Source organism: Eubalaena glacialis, chromosome 15 (genome assembly GCF_028564815.1).
Source record: "Eubalaena glacialis isolate mEubGla1 chromosome 15, mEubGla1.1.hap2.+ XY, whole genome shotgun sequence".
Lineage (NCBI taxonomy): Eukaryota > Metazoa > Chordata > Mammalia > Artiodactyla > Balaenidae > Eubalaena > Eubalaena glacialis.
This window is the reverse complement of record NC_083730.1, coordinates 54,029,041-54,048,118: the sequence shown is the minus strand read 5'-3', so window position 1 is coordinate 54,048,118 and position 19,078 is coordinate 54,029,041. Positions and strand designations below refer to the sequence as shown.

Sequence of the window (19,078 nt, the reverse complement as noted above, 5' to 3'; positions counted from 1 at the left end):
TACAGTAGCAAGTTAGCACTGCTTTATGCCAAATCATGTTGTTTCTTATTTTAAAGATGAGAACAATTCCTTCTCTCCCCCACTCCATTGTTATTTGGTTTACTAGGCTTGCAGGAGAAGGAAGCAGTAAAGTACTAAAGCAAAAAAGTGTAAATCTCACCAGGGTGTGCTCCTCAAATTTGGATGAAGCTTAGCATACCAATCTGATGTGATGATACAGAAAACAGATCCTCTCTGCTTTGTGGTAAGTTGGTTTGGCAAAGTGAAATGAAAGTCATTAGACACTTTCCTGTGCCAGTGTCTGCACTTTTCTAGAAGCTCCAAGTCTAGCCACCTGTCCTAGTGCCTAGTTTGATGGCTCCAGAAAGCAAACTGGTTAGGGAACACTGAGGAGCTGGCCAAGGAGAACACTCTCTCTTGAAGCTTTTCCAAAATCCTTTCCTTATTTAATTCCATTAGTTAATAGCAAATTCTCCCATCAGTGTATGTTAATAACGATGTACTGGGGGGTGGAGGGAGGGGAGAATAACAATTTCCTTAATCACAAAAGAAAAAGAAAAGAAAGGAAGATTTACCTTAAAGCACAAATTATTTTCAAACCACATCTATAGAAAGCCAGTGTTAAAAAGAGGCCAGCAGATGCATAAACAACTTACCTATAATCTGAATAAGTCATCTACTTCCTCTATTCAACCATCCTTTCCTGAACAGTTCCAGCCTGGTTCAGCCACCTCCCTCTACTTTAGTGGGTCTCAACCCTGGCTGTACACTGGAGTCACCTAAAGAGCTTCAAAAAATACTGAGGCCTGGGTCCCACCCCCAAGGATTCTGAGGATTTGTAAAAGCTCTCCTTTGGTGGTCCTAAAATGCAACCAAAGTGGAGACACTGCTCTGATGCTTCCCTCTCTTTTCCCCTCAGCTTCCCATCTGCCCTTCAAGACCAGCACCTCAGGCTCCCCCCTCCCCGGGAGAGGATGAGATAATAAAGGCGGACCTAGTAGTTCTTAGGACACTGACTCCCAGATTGACTGATATAATAAGAACCACTCAGGGCACTTAACAAAACATACACATTCCTGGGCTCCTCCCCTGGAGATTCTGATTTAGTAATTCTGGGACGAGGATCTGGAATCTATATTCACCCCCATGAGGTTCATATGAATAGCAAAGTTTGGGAAACACAATTTTAGGTCTTTTCTACCCAAAAAAAAGGTCCATAGACTAGCAGCATTGGCATCACCTGGAACTTGTTAGAAATGCAGAACCTTAGGCCCCATCCCAGACCCACTGAAGCAGAATCTGCATTTTCACAAGCTCTCAGGTGATTCCTATCACATTACAATTTCCCTAGTTGGTTTCCCTTACTTTGATCTCCAAAGCTTTGATTCTTCATTTTCCCTATTAGATTAATTCAGACTCACCTCTCCATTGCAATGATAAAGGATTACTCATGAGAAATAATTATACTGAAACTGATAAAATACATTATCTGAATTATCATAAATGGGCCAATTACTTTACTCTGGTGTTGGTAATATTTAAGATGAGCCTTAGGGAGGCTCAGCATCAACTCAAGAATTGAATGTTGCACTCGGTTCAATAGATAATAATCTATTTCAAAGCATAATAAACACTAATTAGAAGCTCAGGGTTGGAAAGAACTTTAAAGATGGCAAAGTCCTACCATTAGTCTGAATCACAAATCCCCAATCAAGCAGCCGTCCAGTTTAGACATGAACACCCCTCAATGACAGGGAACTCATTACCGCCCTAGACAGTCCATTTCATCTTTGGTCAGCTCTGACCAAAAAAAAAAGAAAATCATACACTGAAAAATGATTTCCCTGTATTTCTTTTAATTAGAAAGGTTTTTTTTTGTTTTTGGAAATTTTTGTAGAATTTTAGAGATCATGGGACAGTTTACAGCAAGGATGCAGCTTCTCCACATGTTTAACTTTTTGCAAATACTAAAAATGTTCAGTAGGTGGCAGGGAGCATGCTGGCACTATGTACACACTAGTACATGAAACACATTCCTTACCCTCAACGTACTTGTAGCCTAATGACATACAGAATAAATCAGGAGTTATATACTTTGTGATATGTGATAAAATAGGGGTAATGCAGGACCACAGGAGCTTATCAGAGGGTACCTAATCCAGTCTGGAGGAAGAAAGTCCCTGAGAAGTGACATCAAACCTGAGGCTGAAGCACGAGTGGCTGTAAATCAGTGTTGCCAATTTTTCCATAGTAGGAAATTGTTTTACCTTTTCTCCAATGCTATACTGAATCTCACTTAACTGGCAATAACTTTCTATTTACTTTTGGTTTTCAAAGCCTAAAAGAGGCCAATGCAAAAATGTAATCTTATATCTGACTTAAAGGCTCCAGCACCTTCAATGTGTTAGGACTGGGAGGAGAATGAAGGAAAAGGGCAGGCATCTCTTTATCTAACTGGACACAGTAATGGTTTTCTCAGTGTGTCTCTGGTGAGCATGGACTTCTCTTGATGCAAGCTCTCTTATGTGCACATGTGTGAGTTCCTCAGAGGGCCCTGCAAGTCCTCTCCACCACACAGTTCCCAGACACTCCTGCTCTTCCACCCTCACCCATCCGTCCATCCCACAACCGGTGCCCCTTGCTCACAGGTAGTCCTCTTGGCTAGGGTATTGGCAAGATGTCTTAACTCAGCTACTTTCCATGGTGTTCCACTCTCTAGTTTGAAGGACACAAAATCAACACACACACAAAAATCATATTTCTAAATACTAGAAATAAACAATTAAAAACCAAAAATTTTAAAACAATATCACTTAGAATGTCCCCAGAAGAATTAAATGCCAAGTTGTAAACCTAACAAGAATGTGCAGGTTCTGTGTGCTGAAAACTACAAAATGGTAATGAAATAAGACCTAAATAAATGGAGGCACATACGGTGTTCACCAATTAGAAGACTCAATGTACTTAAACTTCTCCCCAAACTGATCTACAGATTTAATACAATTACAATCAAAATCCCAGCAGAATTTTTTGTAGATAAATACAAGCTGGTTCCATAATTTAGATGAAGAGGCAAAGGAACTATAAGAGCCAAAATAATTTTGAAAAAAACAAGAACAAAGTTGAAGAACACACACTACTGATTTTAAAATTACTAATAAACATGGTAATCAAGACAAGATGTTAATGAAGAAGGAATGCAGCCATAAATCAATGGAACGAAATAAAGACACATGCAAATATAATCAATTGATTTTTGAAAAAGGTACAAAGAACACCAACAGAGAAAGAATAGTTTTTTCAACAAATAGTTGTGCAACACTTGGACATCCATATGCAAAAAAATTAACCCCTCCCTAAACCCTACACTTCATACACAAATTAAATCAAAATTAGATCATAGAAATCAATGTAAAACAGAAAACTATAAAACATTTAGAATAAAACATAGGAGAAAATCTTGATTACCTTGGGTTAGGCAAAGAGTTCTTAATCATGACACTGAACACACAATTCATTTATAAAAATTAAAAAATTGAACTTCATCAAAATTAAAAACTTTTCCTCTAAAGCTCCTCAAAAAGCTAAACATAGAATTACCATATGACCCAGCAATTTCACTCCTAAGTATATAGCCAAAAGAACTAAAAGCAATAACCCAAACAAATACTTGTACATCCATATTCATTGCAGCATTATTCAAAATAGCCAAAAGGTGAAAACAGCCCAAGTGACCATCAAATGAATGAATAAACAAAAATGTGGTATATACATACAATGGAATATTATTCAGCCTTAAAAAGAAATTAAATTCTGATACATGCTACAACACGGATGAACCTTGAAAACATTATGCTTCGTGAAATAAGCCAGTCACAAATATTACATGATTCTGCTTATATGAGGTACCTAAAATAGGCAAATTCATAGAGATAGAAAGTAGAATAAAGGTTACCAGAGGTTGGAAGTGGGAGGGAATGGGAGTTACAGTTTAAAGGGTACAGAGTTTCTGTTTGGGGTGATGAAAAATTTTTGGAAATAGGTAGTGGTGATGGTTGTACAATATTGTGAATGTAACAAGTCATGCACTTAATAATGGTTAAAATGGCAAATTATATATATACATGTACATGAATTTACCTCCACAATTTTGAAAAAAAACAATTTTAAAAAAATGGGCAAAAGAGTTCAACAGATACTTCAGCCAAGAGGATATAGAATGACAAATAAACACATGAAAAGATGCTCAACATCATTAGCCATTAGGGATATGCAAATTAAAACCATGATAAGGTATCACTACACACCTACTAGGATTACTATAATAAAAAAAAAAAATCATGTCAATACCAAGTACTGGATGGAACAACTGGCACTCTCCTATGTTACTGGTGGGAGTTCAAAATTATAACAGCCACTCTAGAAAACAGTTTGGCAGGTCCTTATCAAATTAAACATATACATATCATATGACTCATCAATGCCACTCATAGTTATTTACCCTCGACAAATAGAAATTATATTCACCCCGATACCTGTACACAAATGTTTATAGCAGCTCTATTCATAATAGCCAAATCTGCAAACAACTGAAATGTACTTCAATGGGTACATGGGTAAACAAACTGTGGTGCCTCTATCCAATGGAATACTAGTCCCATCCAATGCAATACTAGTCAGCAACAGAAAGGGACCAATTATTGATACTGTCTTAGTCAGCTCAGGCTGCTATAATGAAATACCACAGACTGGGTTGCTTAAATAACAGACATTTATATCTCACAGTTCTGGAAGCTGGAAAATCGAAGGTCAAGGTGTTAACAGATTCAGTTCTTGGTGAAGGACCACCTCCTGAGGCAGAGAGAGGGGCTCTGATGTCTCTTCCTCTTCTTGTAAGGGCACTAATCCCATCATGGGTGCTCCACCCTCATGACCTCATCTAAACCTAATTATCTCCTATAGGCCCCAACTCAAAATACTATCACATTAAGGGTTAGGCCTTTAACATATGAATTTTGAGAGGACACAAACATTTAGTCTATAACAGATACATACCACAACATGAATGAATATCAAAGACATTATGCTCAGTAAAAGAAGTCAGTCTCAAAAGGTTACATACCGTATGCTTCCATTTATATGAGATTGTAGAAAAGGCAAAACCACAGGGACTAAGAACAGATCTGTGGTTGCCAGGAGCCAGGGGTGGGGGAGGATATGACAACAAAGTGTCAGCATAAGGGAGTATTTGGGGTGATAGATCAGTTCTGTATCTTGACTATGATTGTTGTTACAAAATTTCATACACGTTAAAACTCTTAGAGCTGTATACTCTCCTGCAAAAGTCAATTTTCCCCATGTTAGTTTAAAAATTAAATTAAATTAAAAATTTTAATGGCAGCAGATTCTACTCAGGGAACTAAGTACCAGGAAACAACATTTATTTAAAACTACAGGTGAGATCAGTACTAGTCTAAGTAGACTAGAGTGATGGTCTGTTTAAGGGAAATAACTTTTTTCAAAAAAGTACTGGAACTGTAGTTAACCTTGCAAATGTCAAAAGAGCAAAGTATGTGGAGACAAATTAGCACCAGCCTGTGAATCCAGCAGTGAGAAGAAGGTTCATGGGGAGGGAAGTAAGGGTTGTTGCTCAAATATCAGTGTCCAGTGGGGTCTGAGCTTGAGGAAAACTAGATTAACCTAATGCCAGAAGAACATGAGCAACAGTCAGATCTGAAGAAGGGAGAGGCAGTTCCTCAGTGTCCACTTTCAAAGGGAGTGATTCAGAGGGCCACTGACTGGGTGTCTGAGCCCAAGACCGTGCAGCTGCCTAGGGAATAGGGCCCCAGGGGAAGTCACTGGAGTGAGTGCCCCCTGGAAGTTGTCCTGTGGAGACCTGCCAGCATAAAACACTAACATCCAAGTTAAACCTCCTCTGAATTAAGGGTAAAGGTGAGGGGGGAAGTTTCCAGTGGAATCCTGCCCAGTGGTTAATTACAAATGACAGAATTTAAATCTCCCATGCTTGGGTCTTCTCTGTTTGAACGGAAACAGAGATGGATAAACTGTTTATTTCTTTCATCTACTGGTGGGGATGGGGTGGGGGGACTCTCTTTAGGTGTTTAGTTACAAGGAGCTGTTAATTTAGACTTTCAAAGTGAGGGTAAATTCTTTGAAATAAAACAGAAGATTATAGAGGTGAGTATGTAATTAAAGAATTTTAATTAGGGCTTCCCTGGTGGCACAGTGGTTAAGAATCCGCCTGCCAGTGCAGGGGACACGGGTTCAAGCCCTGGTCCGGGAAGATCCCACATGTCGCGAAGCAACTAAGCCTGTGCGTCACAACTACTGAGCCTGCGCTCTAGAGCCCGTGAGCCACAACTTCTGAAGCCCTTGCGCCTAGAGCCCGTGTTCCGCAACAAGAGAAGCCACTGCAATGAGAAGCTTGAGCACCACAACAAAGAGTAGCCCCCACTCGCTGCAACTAGAGAAAGCCCGCGCGCAGCAACAAAGACCCAACACAGCCAAAAATAATTAAAAATAAAAAAAGAATTTTAATTATTGTGTAGAAAATAGTAATGTGGACTTCCCTGGTTGCGCAGTGGTTAAGAATCTGCCTGTCAATGCAGGGGACATGGGTTCGAGCCCTGGTCTGGGAAGATCCCACATGCCGCAGAGCAACTAAGCCCATGTGCCACAACTACTGAGCCCGCATGCCACATCTACTAAAGCCCAGGCACCTAGAGCTCGTGCTCCGCAACAAGAGAAGCCACTGCAGTGAGAAGCACGTGCACCACAACCAAGAGTAGCCCCCGCTCGCTGCGACTAGAGAAAGCCCGCGCACAGCAATGAAGACCCAGTGCAGCAAAAAATAAATAAATAAAATAAATTTATAAAAAAGGAAATAGTGATGCACATACAGTAGAAACTAACACAACATTGTAAAACAGCTAAATAAAAAAAAAAAGAATAGTAATGAACAGTGATGGTGTCTTAAAATAGTTTTACTATGTGCACCATGTAGTCTTTGTGTATTTGTTTCTGAAACCCATCCCTTAATTTGGCAGAGTTGTATGTGGATGACTATAATCGTCCACCAGAGGGAGACTCACGACTGTGCTTTCCCCTTGGGGTTCCTTCAGGTTTAATGAGTACTTTGGTCAAAATCTCTACCACATGTTGGTACAGAGAAAGGCAATCCAAGATGGAGAAGAGATTTATGGTTCTGGAATGAGATAAAAGGATTCTGGTCTCCTTAACTGTCCTGCTTTTCCTCTGGGCCTTAGGTGACTTTCTCCTCCTGATCCTCTGGGGTCTGCAAAGCTGAGCTATTTGTCTGCCTTGTAAAGTAAAGCCCTTTGGATTCCTGGCACTGTCCAAGCTGAACAAACTGTATGGGAATACTGCCACCCCACCCACCCACTGCCAAAGGAACATGTCAGCTCAAGGAGGCATTTACTAAATTTCAAGAGATCCCTCCAGGGATTATAAATGCCCCGATGGAGCCAAAGGCAATCCGACCCTGAGCCACACCATGGAATTTGGTGGACGACGGTTTTAGTCTTCTTTGGAAGGATTCTTTTGCTAATTCACTCAACAAAGAGGAAGACTTTACCGGGACACAGGTATTATTTCATATTTTAAAAGGGGTCTCTAATAATAGGAAAAATCTAACAATGAAATAAACCTGTCATTAGAAGCACGCAAAGGCTGTTCTGAAAACCATCTCTGGACTTCCCTGGTGGCGCAGTGGTTAAGAATCCGCCTGCCAATGCAGGGGACACAGGTTCGAGCCCTGGTCCGGGAAGATCCCACATGCCGCAGAGCAACTAAGCCCGTGCGCCACAACTACTGAGCCTGCGTTCTTGAGCTCATGAGCCACAACAACTGAGCCCATATGCCACAACTACTGAAGCCTGTGTGCCTAGAGCCCGTGCTCCGCAACGAGAGAAGCCACCGCAATGAGAAGCCCGTGCACCGCAATGAAGAGTAGCCCCTGCTCGCCGCAACTAGAGAAAGCCCGCGTGCAGCAATGAAGACCCAACGCAGCCAAAAATAAATAAAATAAAATAAATTAATAAAAAAATAAAAAAAATTAAAACCATCTCTGAATAGAACATGTTGTTAATGTAGTTTACATATCAGATTCTAGGAAGTGTGTATACATCACCTTTTATCTGCAAAGGGAGATTCAAAACTAGAAAAGACTTCTTGACAAACAGCTATTAAGGAATGTACCAGTATAACTATAAAGTGCTGCTGGGATTTTTCTCTTCATCATTCTTTTAGAATAAATCAGACATATGTGGTTGCACAATTGCTTTCCATTCATGATTACCTAATTTCCCACATTAAACCCCCAAACCAGATCTTGAAAATAAAATAAAATTAGGCTTCAGGTTACCACGCATGAGGGAACAAACACTTTTGCATGGCTTGGCTGTAAACTTTTTTTTTTTTAATGACTTTAAATCCCACCTTATTTTAATATCCAGGACTTTGGGGTCTTGGAGGTTGGGGTAAAAGTAGGGTCATAACAGAGGAGTGCTTTTCCCTTACTACTTACAGCAGACTGGTATGGGGAAGCAGTGACTGGGGTTGGGAATGCAGGCTTGCAAGTCCGTAGTGGGAAAGAAGCCAGGGTCTTAGCATTCTTTTCCTTGGGCTCTAATCAGCTGAGGGAACCAGTGAAAGATGAAGAACAGGATGGGATTGCTTAGTGAGATCCTCTTCAGCCGTGGTTTGTAATGCAAAATGCTCTCCCAGCTCAGATGACCGTAGGTGTTGCTGCAGATGGAAACACTGGGCTTGCTGGGACAGCCAGGGCACTGCCACGGACCTCGGCACTGGGTACCCAGAGAGTTCTGAGAACATGGGCCCTGTGAAGCTGGCCAGCAGTCATATGAGTGGGAATTCACCTTTGGTTCCAGAGGACGTAAAATGACCTGTTTCAGTAAAACAGAAACTTAAGGAGGAAAAACAAACCAACATAAAATGTGAACTTAGCTACGTCTGTTTTGGTCCTAGAGGAGCAGAGGTGATCAGAATGACTGCAGAGACTCTGACACCTCACCCCTTTGTTTTGTCCATGAACAGACACAGAATTGCAAGAACTTTTAGAGCCAAAGGTTAATCACAGAAAGGGATCGTTTTCCATCTCTCAGGAACAAAATCTGTACAAGAAATCTGATGACATATCCCTGGATTGACCGTAAAAACCATTTTCCCAAATAACATCAGTAAATTCTGGATCCTATCTTTGGGATTATCCCCAAATTCACTGGGGAAATCATTGTATTAAATCAGTTCGGTTTTACCAGGATATGATACAATTTGCAAAGCTATGTCATACAACCACATAGTTAGCGTGGATGAAAATACTATTAATTAGAGATAAGCATTTGTCCAAGAACTTTCTGTAATCAGATCTTGTGGGGATTTAGCTCAGTACTTTGCCAATTAGAAATTTTAAAAATAGATTTAGTTGTGAGATGGAGGCCCCTGTCTTACAGGAGGAGGTTCTTGTGACTTTTTCTTTCTAAGAAAAAATTTGCTCATTTCATCACACTCACCTTCCTCTCTTCATTAAGAAATCCAATCTTGTAGGAAATAATAAGCAATGAGCTTTAATTTTCTGGTATTATCTTTTAAAAAGACTTTCTAAAAGTTTCCTTTTAAAAGTATTTTAGACTTGATCCCCAAAATAATTATACTTAGGTCAGAAAACTAAAATGTCTAATATACAGAATTCTTTTAGAAAGTCTTTTACAAGATAATAAAAATGTAAAGCTCACTGTGCATTTCTTTATAAAAAATGGAAATTAGACATGATAAAATGATCTAATTTCTTTGAAATCAACTTTTTAATGACTTTTTAAATGACAAAATAGATTTATTTCAGAGCATATTTATGCTTCCTAATGGCAAAGTTGTAAGATAAAGTCCCACAAGAATGAATTCTGGAAAGCTCAATAATAATACTTTTAATTTGTAAGTGCTAACTATACAGCTGTATGTTATAGCTTTAAAAATCATGTTATACTTTACTGAAGTGAATCTGATTTAATACAGTCATTTCCCCAATGTGCCCTGGACAAAGCTCAGAGAAACATGTGACCTCACCAAAGGAACACAGCTAGAAGTTGAAGGTAGATCCAGGCCTGGAACACAAGCCTCCTGATTCAGTGCTCTTGCACAGTCATCATGATGCTCCCCACACCCCCACCCCTGCACCCAACCTAGCGTGTGTCTCACACCCTCCTCTCAGTGCTGAGACTGCACCTCCCTGGCCTGGCCTCTCTGATGCAGCCCTTCACATCCCACCTGGCTTCCCTCAGCTCATCCTTCTCTGATCATTCTTCCCTTGCCCTCTGCTAATAAGGCCATGCTAACATGTGTCTGACCTTTTTCTCCAACAAAAAGCCACATTCCCTTCCTTCAACTCCAGAGCTAGAGACTCTGCCTACCAAGGTAACAGTTAATTTGCCTAATAAATGTGTCTGTCTAACCCTAAGGAAAGAAGACTACAGTAGCTCTCCCCACTCCTTGGTGACATATGCCCTGTTTCTAGAGACAGAGAAGAGATTACAACAACATTGAGGCACCCTCCAGGTGTCTTAATTCTCCCTTAATTCTATGCCCATGGCCAGTTATGACCACTAACCATAGATCATGCCAATCCCAACAACCCACTGCCTACCCAGGATGACCTCTACCTTTGAGAATAAGTGTTTCATCACAAAAGGATTCTGGCCTTTGGTTGGACCGAGATGAATGTAACAGTATGGTTGGCAGCTTACAGACAAAATGGAAAATAATACCTCCTATACAGTGAGCACCTGTTATGGGCCAGACACTACTACTGATTAATTAATTAGCTGATTAATAAATTCAGAATATATTCAAGGACTTCCCTGGTGGCACAGTGGTTAAGAATCTGCCTGCCAATGCAGGGGACACAGGTTTGATCCCTGGCTCGGGAAGATCCCACATGCTGTGGAGCAACTAAGCCTGTGCGTCACAACTACTGAGCCCACGAGCCACAACTACTGAGCCCGCGCACCAGAACTACTGAAACCTGCGCGCCCTAGAGCCGCATGCCACAACTACTGAGCCCACGCACGGCAACCACTGAAGCCCGTGTGCTCTAGGGCCCATGTGCTGCAACAACTGAGCCCACGTGCTGCAACTACTGAAACCCGTGTGCCTACAGCCTGTGCTCCACAATAAGAGAAGCCACCACAATAAGAAGCCCACACACAGCAAAGAAGAGTAGCCCCCACTCGCTGCAACTAGAGAAAGCCCACCTGTGCACAGCAATGAAGACCCAACGCAGCCAAAAATAGAATAGGATAGAATAGAATAGAAGATAAAATATTTTAAAAAATATATATATATATATATATATATTCAAGAGTGACTGCATGCTGGCACATTTTGAGGTCTGGAGATGAGAGAGCATGTTGTTTCAAGAGGTTCAATAAGATCAGAATATGGAGTTCCAGAAAGGACCAGAAAGATATGAGGCTCAAGAGGCAAGCCAAAGGGCAAGTAACAAAGGCGTCTTGGTGCCATGTGAAGGATTTTTGACATTGATCTTTTAGACAGAAAGGATGAGAACGTCAGTAAGGTATCAGGATTGAAGATATAGATTTAGTAGTTTTCAGTGCATCCATAATCCTCACCAAAGTATCTAGAAAAGTCAGCATTAGCATTCCTACTTGACATTGAAAGCCCATAGTGCACATCTATTGATTTTATCTGCCAGAACCCCTTCCCTCTTCATCTAGTAACAGCCTCCCCCTTCTTTTAGGAAACTGCTTCTCCCCACCCCAGGCATGTGGTTCAAGTAGAGTCAATGTAGAGCCCTGTGCCCTCCAAGACCAGTCACCCAAGGTGGGTCATTACAGTGGCTTACATTTCTGGCCACTGTCTTAGGGTGACATGACCAGAAGAAGGAAAATTTTACCCAGGTTTCTCTGAATTCTAACTGGGGTAAAGGGCCCCTTCCTCTCATAGCAAAATGGCACACATGTCAGTACCTTAATTACTGGCATATAGCACAGAGAGGCAGAACTGCAGTGGGAGGGAATCAAACAGGGGTCCATGAGAAGCAAAGAGAGGAGCCCCAATCACAATAAGACCTTGGTTCCCGTTGTTCTCTGTTACACACCTGCCTTTCCAATTATATCAATAGTGAATCCCTCCCAGGCTCCAAGCTAGTTCTGACTAATATGGAAATTGAGACTTAGGTAGGTTAAACAAGTTGACCAAGGCAGGTGGTAGGCAGAACTTGGAATCAGACTCAGGACATTCTGGCCACTGCACCATGCTGTAGAGTACAGGGTTCTAAGGTGACGCCCACTTTCTGGCTAGAGGAGAATCTCAGACTTTGTGGTTAAGTGAATAAAAAATTTAAAATGAGTCAAGCACCAGGTTCAAAATCAGACAAGCTCAATTACTGCAACATTAGGCAAGTCAATTAATCTCTTTGAGCTCCATTATAAAACGAAATAGATGTCTGTGCTGCTCAATTCATAGGTGTTTGGTTAAGGGGGCTAATACACATGAGAGCATTTTGAAAACAATAAAGAACCTATTCCAAGGTAAGTATTGCCAATCTCTACCAGCGATAGAAATGTGTATTAAATCCATTCTCTCTCTTGCTGCTTAAACTCACAATCATAGGAGTGGGAAACAGAAATCCAGAATGTTATCTCATCCATGCTAATTTCCATCTGAATAAACAGTCATTTCTGTGTTATTGTTGTTACCAAACATTTATTGAAAGCCAGACAGGGTCTGGGTGCCCTGGAAAATACAAAATCTAGAGAAGTCTCTGGGAAAGTCAGGAAGCCCAGAGCAATGGTTGGCATGGTACTTGGGAACAAGAAATCAAGGTGTGGTCCCCAAGTCCCCTTCAGAATTAACATGGCAGTCTGTCCACAATCTGAGCCTGTTCTGCACTGCCTTTTCCATTCCTCTCTCTCGCGGGGCATTTTGAAGACTGGTAAGATAATTCAATGTGCACGTCTTGGGGACAGAGCATGACGTTCTGTAATTAGGCTTGGTTCTGTTTATTGCAGACACCACTTCATTTTGAAAACAGAACCCTGTCTTTTCCCCTGGGGTATTTTTTATATCATAAGGATGTCACTGTTTTTTTCTTTGCTGCACAGGTGTACCATGCTTAGACAATAGGAGATTCTTTGTCCTGGAAATGTACATATAAATTACATTTCATCAAAATCAAATTATATCCAAAATGTAATAGGATCCCTGTAGAGCTCATATAGGAGGTGGTTGTGTGTATAGGAAAGAGTGAAGGGTAGGAGTCAGAAAATCGAGATTCAAGCATTAGTTCAATCATTTCCTACGTGTGTTATTCTCAGAATTCATTTAACGTCTTTGCCTGAGAGTTTTTACATCTGTAAAATGAGGATAAAATGAATCTTTTACCTCCACTATGGATTTTCATGAGCGCCCAGTGAAATGTTTTTAAGAAAGGTAAAGAAAGATTGAAGCCATACACCTGAAACTAACACAACATTGTAAATCAACTATACTCCAATAAAATTAAAATTTAAAAATAAAATAAAACAACAGGCTTTTACAAAAAAGAAAAAAAAGAAAGATTGAAGCCATGTCCTTTAGGATTTCAATCCCTATTCATAAAACTCCAATTACAAGAATTGGAAACAACAGGAAGGGAAGGCAATGGATATGAAAATGAAACCATCTCAAGATATAAACCATATTGCTGCCCATAGTATTTCCTGATTAAACAAAAATAAAATATAACTGCTTCAGCCACTGTTTACTATCCTGCGCACTGGAAATCACAAGCAGTCCTACACCCAGGCGGTACTCACTTATTCTTACGACAAAGGCCATCAGCAACCTATGAATAAATAACTCATTCTTATTATCAGAGGTCACAGTTGCAAAAATCATTTGCATATCTTAAGTCATTCATTTATTTGAGGAGTCTTTTGTTTCATATATATATATGAAATAAAAGTTTATATATAAACTTTTATTTATATAAACATATATATAAACTTATATGCATATGGAAACAGTTTTTATATATATATATATATATATATATATATATATATATATATACACACACATATAAACTGTTTCAAGATGGTTCTCAGAATGTGGTTCCTGAGACACCAACATCAGAACCTACCCCAAGGTTACATTTTGAAAATGTAGAATCCTGAATCCCAGCCCAGATCCGGTGAATTAGAAACTGGATAATTTGCATTTTAACAAACATACACACACACACACACACACACACACACACACACAAAATGAACCCACTCCTACACTGTAATTCTAAAGTTTGAGAGCGGTTTTCAAGTTTCCAGGAATAAGAAAAATTATATCTTTAGAAAAACCTGGCTCAGTAGAAATGCCTTCAAACCTCTGGGGGTTTTTTTTATGATAAACATAATAAACAATTCTAGTGAGTCCTGGAAATTCATCATGCTATAAACAGTTAACTAAGACTGTATTAAACCTATTTAAAAAAACCAGTTCCTGCAATTCCAATGTTATATAATTATATATGTGCTCTGTGAAGTGTAATACAAATGTTATATATTATGTGCCTAATCATCTGCTGGTTTTAGTTTTAATATTTGGATTATCCATAACACCTGATTTTTCCTAAAATGGGGCAAGACTGTAGTCAGAGCAAGGGCATGATGAACTGGGATCCCTCCTTCTGGGGGGTGGGGAGGGCAGGAACTACGCGACTGTAGGAACCAAGTATCTACCAATTAGGCGCTCACTCGGCGTGGTGACGGTCGAGAACTACAAAGGGTCTGAGATTTTACCCTGCTTGCATGCTAACCAGTTAGCCTGCCAGTTTCACGGGTGCTGCTAGAAGATACAAGATTCCTGAATCAGAGAAAAGGACTTTAGCACTCAAGCCACAGCAGCAGCATGAGCTTCATATTTGTATCAGTTTCCCTCGCCCCCCGGGTCCCACAGCAGCACAGGGGCGGGGGGATGCCCAGGTGGACGCTGTACATACCATGGGTTTGCATCACAGCTGAGGGACCCCAGGTTTAGGAGACCCAAATCTCATAATGGCTGCAAGCAAACCTGCCCAACCTTTGCTCCAGGAGGAGACATTATTATACTGGACAAAAGCAAACCTCTGCTCTGAAGGGAGACACTATTTCTATTTTCCAAGACTGTTCACTATAAAACACCCTTGAAAACATAATCTGGAACAAAAGACTGTCAGTGCCTCTTTCACTAGATGTGCAAGAGACCCATGCAAAATTGTCTCCCAACAGTGACTTCCCAGGTTCTGGAAAAGACCTGGAGTCAGGTAATAACATCAACCCGTTGTATCATTCATTTGCACCAAAGATTTAGTGAGAGAAAAACCACAACTCCACTCGCTCTTTCAAGAAAACATAAGCAAAGCACACAGCCAGGTACACAGTAGGCGTTCAGCAAATGCTAATTCCCTTCCCCAGTCTCCCTACCTATTTCTTTCCACATAATCTTGGTGTTCTTTTCTCTGACATATCCTCTTATGTTCCCTGTTTTCAACTTTATAAAAAATATTAAAGCTGAAAGTATGAGCCACAAAGGAGTTTGTCCCAGATGGCCCTACCTATAATTTTCCCAAAGATCTAAAAAACTTTTTTGGATGTTTTGTCCTGGAGTTTGACTTTGTGTTTCTGTGCGTGTGTGATACACTAGGTGGTGCTAATGGCCTGATCTGAGCTGGGACACTTTTTCCAGTGAGGAAAAAGGCTAACTAACCTCTCACTTTGAATAACTGTTTTTATATGTGTAAATCCAAAGGAGTAATTCTCAATTATTAACAACTGTACTTCTTGAAAATATAAAGGGAAAATAACGCTTTAGGTTAAGAATGATCATGGGCCTTTACTTCTTGAAAATATAAAGGGAAAATAATGCTTTAGGTTAAGAATGATCATGGGCCTTTTCCTTCCCAAAATTATTTATAATTACCTACTTTGCCAAGGACAGAATTCAGCTATAATTCTGCAGAAACTGTCATATAATTTTTAACTTCAAAAAAAGCTGAGCCTGAGTGAAATCTTCTAAACTACAAAGTCACCAGTCCCAGAGGAGTGACAATATGGAGAAATGCTTTGTAGAGCAAGGCAGAATTTTCATTCCAGATCCAGGCATGTTTAGGCAAGAATTTAAGACTACAGCCAGCTGCAGGGGAAGAAAATTCCTCTGATAGTCCAGACCAACAAACAACTAAATCACTAAACTAAAAGGCTCCTTTACCAATCTAACTAATATGGTCAGAAACTTTAAGAAAAAAGAAAGTCTGATCTGAGTTGATTTTTCAAAGACTAGCAGGTCACCAACTAGCATGTAAACCAGTGCCAATATGAAACATAAAGGAAGATTCGTGTGAATCATACTTCCTCTGAACTGGATTAAAGGAGAAAATAGTTCTAATTTGTAAATGTTAAAACATCTCTCACCCTTAAATAATTTGCTTATTTGTACAACTAAACACACACACCATCTTTTACTGTCTTTGTCCTTTCTGGATGCTGGCACCATGTCAGGCAGCATCCTTTTAATACCACACTGACGTGCCCCTACTAAGTAAGGTCAAAATAATAACTGTTCCAAATCTTAGCCCCACCTCTGCCTGGTGGAATTTCCACACCAGGTCTTTAGATCTCCATTATATAACTCATGAAACTCTCTTCATGAATGGCTACACCAGGAAGTTTGGCGCCTGGAGGAATATTTTTTCATGAACTAGATTATATTTAAGTAAAGACATCCGCTTCACCTCATAACTGGCAAAGGTCTCATTGTTATAAATAAAAGGAGAAATTAAGAAATAAATAAGCAGAAAAGAAATACAGAGGGAGATAATTGGGAACGTATTAGTTCTTGAGTGGGTAGTGGATTCATTGTCCATTATACTATAAAAAGCATAAATAGACAATTAAAATAAATTAAAGAGCCATTTATGAAACAATGACAGTATTTTATAAACCAAGGACTATGATGAATTCAATTCTATTCAAATAAATAAATAAAATCAAAGGCAGCATAACTTCTTCCACATCAGTGTGACTGCATCTTGCCCTTTGCCCTACCAGATCTTCAGCTCAGTCTTGGATAATAACCTGGGCAAAAATATTTCAGAATCAGGACATCTGGTTCTACCCAGAGCAAGAGGACAGGTGCCTCCTTCCTGAGGAATGAAGTGTGTCTGGGTCAGAAGAAACAACAGAATTGTCCTGGGAGAACACAGAAGCCCATTAAGCAAGGGCGCTAAGGGAGATCAAGGGATCCTTTTGATCCCAGGATGGGGTTGGGACAGAAAAGGACAGACACGGGGCACCCTCCCTGCCAGCGACCCTTGACGGTCAGACCAAGGCATGCAATGGGAAAACCTGGGACTAAGTTACAGAGAGACCCAGCTCAGAAGATGAAAAAACCTCTGGTTTTGCTCAAGGTTCACAAGCAAACACTTTCTATAACAATCCTTGATGTTAAAGGTCTTCTTAAAACAAAAGATCATGTCTTAGTTCCTTTAGTAAGTGCAGAATACTAAATAAAAGTTAAAGCCTTTGATTCGTTATCTGGGGCATACATCTATTTATTTGTTCTTGGGACTCTTCGGCATCAGGGTCACTGTAAGGAAAAGGGGATGGAAACACAGAAGTTAAACAGCAACAGACAGAATGGGTTCTGAAGGTTACTTTCATATCCCTAGAGCCCTTCCTATTGACACTTTCCTCACCCTCCTTAAGTGTTTAAGATCATGTATATCAAAAGGTTTACTGAATTGGATGTCATCATTAATGTAGGATCTAGTTCAATTACATTTTTCTATACTGTACTGGTCCCAAATGTGAAAGCCTAAAAAACTATCATCATTACACTGTCTCCTGTGACAGCAGGGTACCTGATCCCCTCCCCAAGACTCTAGAATGCTACAGATGAGGATGATGCCTTGGAATCTAAAACAAACACATTAGCAAGTCTCTGGAAGTGTGCAGTAAACGCTAGTAGGGATTTCCCATGCTGTCAAGAAAATTCATCGTAGAACTTCTTAGCCCATAATTCTTTGATGACTTGTTAAAGGAAAACAAATAAATTGGGGGCTATTCAAAGGCAGGGACTATATTCTCAACTTTATTGTAATGCCTCACAGTAACCTAACAAAATGTTTAATTGATGGTTGTTCCTTAATTAACAATTAGCTTTTGTTGATTTATCCCTTCTATGTGCTTTTCAAACAAAGAATAGGGCAGTGTAATGGGGGCTACACAAGCAAGAAGATACTTTTTTTTTTTAAACATCTTTATTGGACTATAATTGCTTTACAATGGTGTGTTAGTTTCTGCTTTATAACAAAGTGAATCAGCTATACATATACATATACTCCATATCTCTTCCCTCTTGTCTCCCTCCCTCCTACCCTCCCTATCTCACCCCTCTAGGTGGTCACAAAGCACCAAAGCACGGAGTTGATCTCCCTGTGCTATGCGGCTGCTTCCCACTAGCTATCGGTTTTACATTTGGTAGTGTATATATGTACATGCCACTCTCTCACTTTGTCCCAGCTTACCCTTCTCCCTCCCCGTGTCCTCAAGTCCATTCTCCAGTAGGTCTGCGGCTTTATTCCTGTCCTGCCCCTAGGTTCTTCATGACCTTTTTTTTTTTTTTTTTTTAGATTCATATATATGTGTTAGCATACAGTATTTGTTTTTCTCTATCTGACTTACTTCACTCTGTATGACAGACTCTAGGTCTATCCACCTCACTACAAATAACTCAATTTTGTTTCCTTTTATGGCGGAGTAATATTCCATTGTATATCTGTGCCACATCTTCTTTATCCATTCATCTGTTGATGGACACTTAGGTTGCTTCCACGTCCTGGTTATTGTAAATAGAGCTGCAATGAACATTTTGGTACATGACTCTTTTTAGTAAATATATTTTACTTTAACTTTTTTTTTTTAATTAATTAATTAATTTTTATGGCTGTGTTGGGTCTTAGTCTCTGTGCAAGGGCCCTCTCTAGTTG

The 19,078-nt window shown here is 40.0% G+C and overlaps 1 long non-coding RNA gene across 3 annotated transcripts in view; it reads right to left on the bottom strand.

Annotated features, from left to right (window-relative positions):
• LOC133075216 (uncharacterized) overlaps positions 1-19,078 on the bottom strand; it is a 364,589-nt gene that overhangs the window by 237,927 nt on the left and 107,584 nt on the right. The window contains exon 3 of one of the 3 annotated variants that reach the window (XR_009697329.1): positions 8,876-8,945. The exons of the other annotated variants lie outside the window; for them this stretch is intronic. This is a non-coding gene — a long non-coding RNA (uncharacterized LOC133075216). Of the gene's footprint in view, positions 1-8,875; positions 8,946-19,078 lie in introns of those variants that run through there. 3 annotated transcript variants of the gene reach the window in all.